Raw genomic sequence first — 11004 nt, 5'->3', positions numbered from 1 at the left:
ATAAGGATTATGGTTTTATAAATCATATCTAGTTCATTATTTACGGCTGAATTTAAGTCTGGAAGCAGGAAGTTGACTTCACTCACAAACTTACCAAAAGAAAAAGAGCCTTGTTGGCCTTGAGCTATTTTTTGTCTCAATTTGATAATTTCTACCCTAGGCTTCATATTTCATCTTCCACCATTTGCATTTGAGATCTCTGGTTTATCAGAATTTCCATGGTAGTTGTCAAGGTTCTAGCAAATTGATTTTACCTCAGCACAACTGCAAAATGTCCTCCTAAATCACTTGAATATTTGTGTCCTCTTCCTATTTCATCTTCCACCCTTTGCATTTGAGACTTCTGGTTTATCAAAATTTCCATGGTAGTTGTCAAGGTTCTAGCAAATTGATTTTACCTCAGATACAACTGCAAAATGTCCTCCTAAATCACTTGAATATTTGTGTCCTCTTCCTATTTCATCTTCCACCCTTTGCATTTGAGACCTTTGGTTTATCACAATTTCCATGGTAGTTGTCAAGGTTCTAGCAAGATGTCCTCCTAAATCACTTGAATTTTTGTATCCTCCTTGTGTTGCATATCATTGAGAGTTACCAGAAATTGACAACACTCTCTACCCTGGAGGGAAGGGGAATCCAATACCCAATCAAAAGCAGCCCAATCAAAAGCAAAACCAATAACAACATTATGGGCACCTTTACCCATTGCACCAAAATTCTCCCTTGGAAGCCAAAGTGCTTCATTATCCCATGTCCAATAATTAAATAAATAGTGAAATATTTATTTAATTATTCTTGTAGAAACTATAAAAGTGGGTGAAAATGAAATTAATTATTTTCACATAAATTGGTAAATATATGAAAATAACATGAAACTAATTGAATATTTTTGGGTTATTTTCATATGGGTAAATTAAATGACAATAATTTAAGAAAACTGGTTCACTAAATTATTTCTTATGGTGAAAATGGGTTTTAATGTGTAAAACCCATACTACATGGCTAATTTGGATCATCCTAGTGGAAAATGACTAGGTGGTCACTTTTTTTGTGATAATAATTGTGAATCTAGTTGCTATATCTTAGATTTGAGTTTCATTTGATTTCTTATAACAAGGTACCAACACTATTATTAGTTAAGGCAAGAACATGAGGAAAACTAGTGGATAGATTTAAACACTTTCAATTTGTATAGGCCTATTTAAGAAGAACCTGCTAATGCCTATAACCTCACCAATCTTCACAACCAACATTCCTAATTTGACTTAGACTCAATAATGGATTGCATGGGAACATGTAGTTACTTTAGTTAGGGGGAGATGTTGGGTTCAAAAAATGACATCGTTTTACCACATTTTCTCACCATTTTACCCATTTTGTTTATAAAATCCATATCCTTTTCATCCATTATCGTTCAATATTTCATCTTTTTGGCTCAAATATGTTAAATCTATTAAGTCTTGTTTGAATTTGAGAAGGATAATAGCTATTTTTGTGTATTCGTTGACAATGTGTTGAGAAAATTCCTACAAGATAACTAGTTGCTACAAGATATGATATTCTAGTACTTCAGGAAATTGTTACTCTATCATTTACAAGTGTTATTACTCTCAATAGTCTCGATGATTATCATTGAAGGTTTCTGTCACTCATGCTAATACTCATAGAAAACATTAGCCCACATAGTCTCTTATGGAAACGATGAATTGTCTCTTTCTTGATGACGTGGTTGTTCCAATCACGGTCATTATAATTATTCTAAATATGTTTGTTGACTCATATATGACATACCCGTACAAAAGTGTGCAAACCATTGCGACCCAACTCTCTTAAGAAAATATGATAATATAAAAGATAAAGAAAATAAACCTCATGAGTAAGTGGGGTCCCGAGAGAAATAACAATATGGTTGGCTCTTAGATCTTAATTTATGTTTTTATATCTTATGACAATTATAACGGGTTGCATGTGCTTGTTTCATGATGTTAATGATAGAAGATGGTAAGGAAAATCTCAACTATGGTATATTCATTTCATTATTAGCTCTATGGTTATTTTTATCTGGAGATATGCCTCTAATTTTGCATGGAGAATCATTAATGTCACCCTTTTGTTTTGTTATAAGCATATACATGATATATTTTGGTGCCTCCATTTAATGGTTGTAGAACATGATTTTGTGTTTGTCAAAACATCCTCTTGTGAGTTTCATAATTGGCATATATATAAGTTAAAAGAAAAGGAGAGAGGTGAATATATGACCTAATTCATTCACATACACATTCATAAGATATAATATTTTTACCAATATTTGGGGCATTAACATTGCTTTTATATATATAAGCAAAAGAGGGAGGTGAATATATAACCTAATTCATTCACATACACATTCATAAGATATTATATTTTGTCAAACGTTTGGTGCATTAACATTTCCAAAAACTAAACATGTAATACTTTGTTAAATGTTAAATCATGAAATTGTCATTATATGGCATAAGTAATGGCTAGCATAGCTAATTATTTGGCATATAATATAGATGGTGTAACATTACATTAAGTCTTTGGGTTATAATGTAAGCTTGGCATATGGTTTCAGCATTCGACAAAGTCTAGTTGAATGGCATGGTGACACATAAACTTGGAATTGTTAGAAACCAGAATAATACTAAGAGGGGGGTGTGAATGGGTATTATGACCAATTTAACCAACTATTGCAAATTTATACTTTTCAATTTGTTTAGCAACAATTCATGTAAGTAGCATCATAAATCAACTCATGAATCACACAACAACACTATAATTAACATACACATATGTAACACATAGAGGCTCGAGATGTATTGTGGAAACCAATAATGGGAGAAAACCACCAATATTATTTTTAGTTTCTTGTGTAAATGCAAGCCTTGACTTGTTGTTACATTATATTTTCTAACACCAACTAGAAGGAAACAACCACTCTCTCATTCACAACACCCACTTGTAGGAGCACCAACCCCTATTTGTTTTGTTCGCTTCAATTTCCTTCTTTGCAAGCCACTACTTGTAGGAGGCACTGCCCCTTAAGTTGTTTCTCAAAAAACCACCTGAAGGAAGCATCGACTCCTTCATGTGTAGGCACCAACCCACTAAACCATGCAAATCCATTCTTCATTCATTTTCAAACTAAAATGTATAGGTGCTCTTGTTACAATCAACTTGTTTATATCTATGCTTTGGCTCTCACTAAGCTTGATATATAATAATACAGCTCAACATCCTTTGACTCTACCTTTGTTATGTAGCTATCCTCACACTCAAGTATGATCACAACATTTCAGATCTATTTAATCAACTCGGTATTTCACTGTCTCATCCCTTTCAACTTTCAACCATCACAACTCTTCGCCTTCTTAAAATGCTTGGCTTCTCATATGTTTGGCCTTCTTAGTCACTTTCCCTTCTCAGACGTTTCAAACACTAATTTGTTGTTCGCTTTCAAGATACATCCATCTCAAATACCTCAGACCATATGCATTATTTGTAATTTTGTTGTTGTTTATATAGATTTAGAGATTCCTCTATATTGAGTTCATTTGCGAATTTTGGGTTTAGAAATCAATTTCACTTTAGTTCTATTCTTCAATTTAATTGGTATTTCTTGTGTTGATTAGATTCTCTTTTTTTCAACTTGAACTAGATTTTCACCTATATTTCAACACCAAGACTTATTCTCAGTTTAACTCTCTTATTATGTCCATGGATGCTGTTTTGAATGGCAGTGTATCAACCTATTTTAATTTTGGCACTAGAACACCAAATTTACTTCAACTTAGAATACAAAATTTCAATCCATGTTGCACCCTTAACGTTTAGCTCTCTTCTACATGAAACTATATCCTCATAATCATAAGCCAGGTGTTGTAGGGCACAAATCCTCTCTTTGTAGCACTCTTATCCATATTTCTTTGTACCATGACCACTAGCTTAAGTACAGAGAGAGCTTATCATAACACGGATTTTATAAACCTTCTATGCCTTTAATTTTTATTTTATAAGCATTATATTCTTGAGGGAAATAATCATGTTATACCTTACCGTGCTCACCATGTCAGCTCTTTATAACCTATTCAAAGAAAAATCAATGCGACACATGGACTTGTTAGGTCTACTGAGTCATGGGCTAGATATCTGTATAAAAATAGTCCAAACACCTCTTAAGCATTTACTGGCCCAAAGTGCCACAAATAATTAACACGAGAGAATTCTTACAAATGCATCCCATGGCATGAATTCCAAGAATGTGCCACATTATTCTCTGAGCCACATTACTTGATCCAGGTGGATATTGGTGGCCACCTGCCAAGTCCACTTGGACCCCCACCATTGTCTTTCTTAGCATTTTCAGTTTCCTTAATTGTAGCACAACTTACTATTTTTAGCAGTTTTTTCGGGTCCTGAACTTCCGGAGCCGTTTTGAGGCCCTAAACGACGTTTTTTGGGGAATCCAGGGGCAACATGGGTGGACCAATGTTTCCCGTTCCAACAATGATAGTGCTCGGATAGATCTTTCTAATGAGCTATTGTACGCGTCAAATGGAGATCATATGCCAAGTTACGACCCGGGAAGTTGATGTACCAATTTACCCCAAACGGGGCCCACAGTTGGCGTTTCATCTCCTAGGGTTAGGTTTTGGAATGTTAAGGGTTTTCCATTGTTTCTCAACAATAAATAGGCCTTCGAGCCTCATTGTAACACAGTTCGGAGGCATGTAGCCATCACATCTCTTCTTAGAGATAAGCTACCATCGCCCTAGCTGGTTTATTTCCATTTCTGGTTGTAAGCATATTTCAGTATTTTCCATTAATGAAATGAAGTATTATTTCCGCTGCATCTTTGTGTATATGGTTATCTCTGTGATTTGTTGCATTCTTGTTTAAATCCGGATCATTACTGCCACCTGGAGTTATGTCATCATATGAATAACACATTCAATGAATTTCAGGCGTTAAAGTGTAACACCTTCCTCCCACATCTACCTAGGTAACCGGCCAACTAGGCTAAACATGTGATGAGAGGCTACTATGATATGATTCAACCTCCTAAGTGACCTTAAGGAAGTGGAATCAACGGAAACACAACATACAAAACTTCCACATTACCTACAAGACTCCTAGTAACCATCCCAACCACTCAAGTAGCTAGCCCTTGGGTCCCACTGAGGTTTTAGACCACTTGACCTCTCGACGCTCCCATGCTATGGGCTTGCCAAGGACACTCTCATGAAAAGGAATGCCAATGTCTAGGGATTGTTTTGCTCAGTGTTGTGCCAGCGTCCCCAAGATTTGAGCCACTTTTTCAGGCCCAAAGCCGAGGTCACTACCCATAATTGAATGACACCTTTAGAACAGTAAGATAATAGGGAAATAATGATGCAAAATTAAATACTTGAACAAGTCCTTAACTGGACCCCTACTAGCAATGACAGGTATTTCATCAACATATCAAAAATATGCAATCTACCAGTGTAAACAACATATTTAAGCATAGGTGTATCATACTTATCTAAGAATCACTATGAAACATTGTTCCCTTATGACATTTGTTGCATTATCATCTATTAGGTCATAGATAAATTGTGCATTCATTTACAAGTAAAAACATGATGAGACCCATACATAACCACCGTCATAAAACATATACATAACCAACATAATAGTAACAAAAATACCAATGAAATCACAACCATATGATCCAAATATAAACCAATGTAATACTCATAGAAATACAAGGAGAAATAACCTCATATTGATGATGAAAAATCCAAACCCAAGATGGGACTACCACATTCCACCCAACCATAGAATTGTTGAGCCAAATCTCTCTTCAGCCATTCACCCTCGTGCCATATTCCAAGCATGAATGTGGTTCTCAAACCAAAAGAACTAACCAAGGCATCCCAAGGCTAAATCACCTCACCCTATTCAATAGAAACCAGGCTTTACCATAATCGATCCCAAAACACTAGGCCAACACAATGAACATGTAATAACAGGCTTTACCATGATCTCCACCCAACCATTAGGCCAAACAAGAATGGATGCCAAGGGATTTCTGCACCTACACCGTGAGGAATTTTCCTTTCTCCTAGTCTCTCAGGCTTTACCACAATCCACATCGGATCACTAGCCCCTAAACTGAGACCCACTCTCCAAGATTTACCACATATCCCAACCCAGGATTACAAGGCCCAACGAGAGCAATCCACCTCTTGGCTTTACCGTATATCCTGCCATTCACCTACAAGGATTCCTAAGCCCATTGAGGCAACACAATCCTGGCTTTACTGCAACCCACAATCTAGCTCACGGGTTATTAGGCTAGTGGCTTTCCCGTGATCCACAGTTCGGTTCAGGGACCACTAGGACATGTGCTCTATCATTCAGAGATCCACTTCATTCAACTTCAAATCCATCCGGCAATATAGCTCAACCGAAACATGAGAACCCCATCACACCATGGTTATCCAGAAATGGAAAGGCTAGGTTGAAAATACTATCACACCTAACAAACCCATGCCATAACAACAAACGAACCACATGCAATACCATGCATGCCAAATCTAGTAAGGAAAATACACATGCAAATTGATACCTACAAAGAATATTGTTGTAGCTTCTTGATCCTACTCTTCCTTGCTTGATCTTTTCTTCCCTTTTCCTTATTTTCCTTTCTTGATCCCATGAAAAACCTAGCAAAAGTTTACCAACTAATCCTCATAAGCATTTTTATCAATGAGGCCTCTATTTTCTTCATTTTCCATTATTTTCCTTCAATTTCCTCCTCACATGCAACCTTTGCACCTTTGACCTTCCTTTTCTCCTAATTTCCATTATTTTCATAAATAAATGTGCCAAAATTTCCATTTTGCCTTTCCAAAGCCTTAGCCATTGCCTTTGCCAATTTCCTTAGCCATATTAACCTAAATGAACACCCACTAGGATTTTTTTCCCACCATTCAGCTTGGAATATGTATCCCAATCTTATATATTTTTACATGAGTTTTTAACCAGGGTTGTTACAGAACCCTCTCCCTTGGGGGAACACTGTCCTTAATGTTCAATGACACCTATAACCAACAAGACTGCTGAAAACAAAGCATACTTCCCATGGAGCTTTATAACATAGCTCATTTTAGTATTTACAATGATTATTTTCTAATCATGACAAACCTACTATTTACTAGAGCTTTATAACACAAATCATTACGATATTTACAATACAACCACACACATACACATTTTCTCAACCATCAAATAAAAGGATACAATGACTGCATCCACAATAAGGGAATCCAGAGGCTCACACCTCCACCCTCAAAGTAATACCAGGATTCACCTCCTTCGTAAGAAGTCTAGAATCCACTACCACAATCAAAACTGCATCCAATGTCTAGCACTATAATCTTGCACCACTTGTCCTCTCACTGAACAGTTACCGACTCATTGTTCCAGGGTGCACTCCCGCTGTGTATTTGATTCCATCTAAAAGTGTTGACCAAAACAAATATATCCCCGAGCTTCCCTTTTCTGCTACACAATCCCTCGGGTAATCTAGTCACCCCTTCTATGTAGTCACTGACCTTCCAAGTTCCCCAGCATCCCCTATCTCGAGCGATCCATCCCTTGGAAAGTCTTCCTCGCATCAGAAATTCAAACAACCAAGGCATATAACTTCCTCAAACCATCATAGCAGTCATAGCATGCTCATGGCAATAAATGGACACTATTGGGTACCAGTGTCCCGTAATGGCCCTAATCCTGAAGTGCTTTACCAACATACTGCTGCATGTTCCAATTCCTTTTTTCATTGCTTCTAATTCTTGCAATTGATTTCAACCACCCAACTCAAAAGTTCCCGCGCTTTCATGTACCAAGCACATAATTTCCATTAGATTCAAAAGAAATTGAAATAACTTCAAATCATACCTCATTGGTGGCCCATCAATAAGGTACACTTGCAATTATGTTTATTTCCTATTACAACAAGTCAAACTAGCATATTTGACCAAATCATCATGTATAAACATATCACATCAGGTTAGCTCAAAACACAACCATCATAGACCAAAATCCTAAATCACATGTAACCATGATAAACCAAAATCATAGATCACATGTAATCATCATAGACCAGAATCATAATTCACATGCATAATAAAACTAAAATAAAATGTTGATACTTATGTTTTAATCAACCCTTACCTTTAACTTTTTCCTTATTTCGTACGCACACCAAATCAGTTGCCACACCCAACAAACAGCCAGTGCCTTCTCCTCAACCATGTGCACATACACATAATGTGCATCACACACATACAACCTCACATGACATACAACACCACACAATACATGCATCTACACTTGACACACAACACATACACCTGCACCTAGTGTACAATACAACACAATACATGTGCCTACACCTAGTGTACACCACCACACAATACATACAACTACACCCGACGTGTAACACAATATATATATCTATACCTGATGTACGACCCCACACAATACATATACGTACACAGAGTACAACATAATAAATACACATGTCGCGATACCATAACTACATATTGCACACACATATTACCACATGCTCGCAACACAGCATGTATGACATGCACAATGTTGTACCTATTTCTCGTAGGCAGTTCTTGGCTACAAAAACTATGTCGAGAAATCAAATCAACTAGCCTTTAGGTTCAAGCTGGCCCTTGAAACAGAGGGGGCTCCTTCAATTGTTACAAGGCCTTGTTTAATGTTGATCATTGTCACTAAACAACATCCTATGAAGCACAATGGCTAGATTTAGGATTTAATGGAGTGGTTACTAATGATTGCACAATTCTTGTTCATGAATAAATCCCTCCCTTGTAGATTCCTTTCTCAAAATTTCAGCTTCCAACGTGATAGAAGAACTTAAATTTTTAAAGAATTTAAAAGAAGAATATAAGGGGATTCCTAATAATTAAGGAGTGAGACATAATACTTAATTAACTAGGCAAAATTGGATGCATGTAGAAAACTTCTATAGCCCAACAAAACACATTCAGGAGAAGATAGAAGGAAAAACAATAACTAGTTCAAAGAGGAGCTACCTCAAATAGACAGTCCAATATACTAATCTCTTTAAACGATTATAAATTTGCAGGGGATTTCAGAGAGATTGAAACTCAATCTTTTCTTACCTAGATATTCTATAATACTTTGAACATGTGCAATGTTAGGTTTCTATACCAATAGGAGTCATAATTTTTGAATGACTAAGTTTAAAACTTATAATATGTACATACCTTTGCTTTTGCAAATGTTTTCCATATTCAAAAATTTAAAAATGTAAAGAGGATATGTCCTAAAAGAAAAATCAAAGGACAAAAAGAATAAGAAAAGGTCTAAAAAAAAGAAAATATATGAACCCCAAAAAACAAAAAGACCATGAAAGTGTGCAAGTCTAAATGCCACTACTATTTACTTTCATGCATAATAATGATTGTGTGCAACTTGTTATTCATGCCACAATCCATGGTAATCAAACTATTTAATCTTGATTATGCCATGCTTTAAATTTCATGTTGATAGTTAGAGAATAAAATCTGACCAAACTGTTTAATCTTGGTAGATCATTATATAGGTAGAGTAAATAAAAGGAGCTCATCAGTTTAATCTGAGCCCTTGGATGATATAAGATTAGAATTAGATAGTTTCCTGCTTTAAAAGAAAATTGATAAGGGTTTGCTAGCTCAAATGCACCTTAATAAAGAGAATTAAAAATGGTAGGATGAGTATATGGGTAAGTAGAAGAAAGGTTGCAAAAGTATTATGATTGATTAGACAAAAACACATTTATCATATTTCAACATGTATTTCAAATGTGAATGGGCAATTAAGCATGCATAAGGTTTACAAAGTCAATTAATTAAATTCCCCCATTCATTTCACCCCTTTACTTTACTAATTTTGCATAAATAAATTCTAAGTACTTAAATCCTTTAAGTCAAATAGGCTCAGAGCATTTCTCTGACTTCTGGAGGGATTGGACCCTCGGCTTAATGACTTAAGGACAACAAGTACTAGATTCCCCCTCATCAAAAATTCATCTCCCTTCATTCCCCCTCATTTCCCTAATAAAATCCCTTTTCCTAAGGTTAAAACACTATTTGCCTAAGGAAAGTAATCACCCCCATGTAAAACCCATTTTTCTTAAAAACCCACAAAAACACTTTAGCCTAAGTTATAATGCATATATGCGAAAAGCAAACAAATCACAGAAAATACATTATGTTTAGTGCAATTCATTTCCGTTGTTTTCATATTAACTTCTAACTTTTATATATTAATTCCCATTAATACCCTTTCTCGTATGTGTATATCAAATCCCTTACATTAATATCCTTAGACCTAGTTTTAACTATAAAACAACGAATTTCATCCAAACCTCGACAAAGTTCATTAACTGATTGATTCATGATTACATTAAGTAAAACTCCGAAAATCACCCCATCCGCCTAAGTTTGTCCTTAACCCATGCTTAATCACCATACCGTTGCACTTAATCGCCCGTCGGGCCCCCCACTATCCTATGTGTAGTTTCCCCACCCAATCACTGTGCGATCACTTCCCCCCACATCTTAAGGCTCTTATCCATATCAGGCCAACCCATCTGCCGAACTATACCCAACCAAAAAAGTGGTTTTGCCACCAGCCCCCGATGATACGTGTTCGCTGATGAGTGGCATCGGGTGGCCTCTCCCCAATACCACCGAGCGCCTGTAAGTAGTGCGAAATAAAATTCTTATCATCCTCTTGCCAGATGAAAAAACCGTCTACTGTTCACCTTGTGCCAAAATTTGAAAAAATCAAACCTTTACCCGTTTAAACACAAAAACCCCAGTTTTGTTCGTTTTCGACTGTTTGTGTAGTAAAACCCTGTGTAACCCTTCTGCACCACCTAAAGCCTCT

This window comes from Pinus tabuliformis, chromosome 4_1 (genome assembly GCF_031772625.1).
Source record: "Pinus tabuliformis cultivar Carrire ecotype Pingquan chromosome 4_1, CPIR1, whole genome shotgun sequence".
Taxonomy (NCBI): domain Eukaryota; kingdom Viridiplantae; phylum Streptophyta; class Pinopsida; order Pinales; family Pinaceae; genus Pinus; species Pinus tabuliformis.
This window is presented reverse-complemented; position numbering follows the sequence as displayed.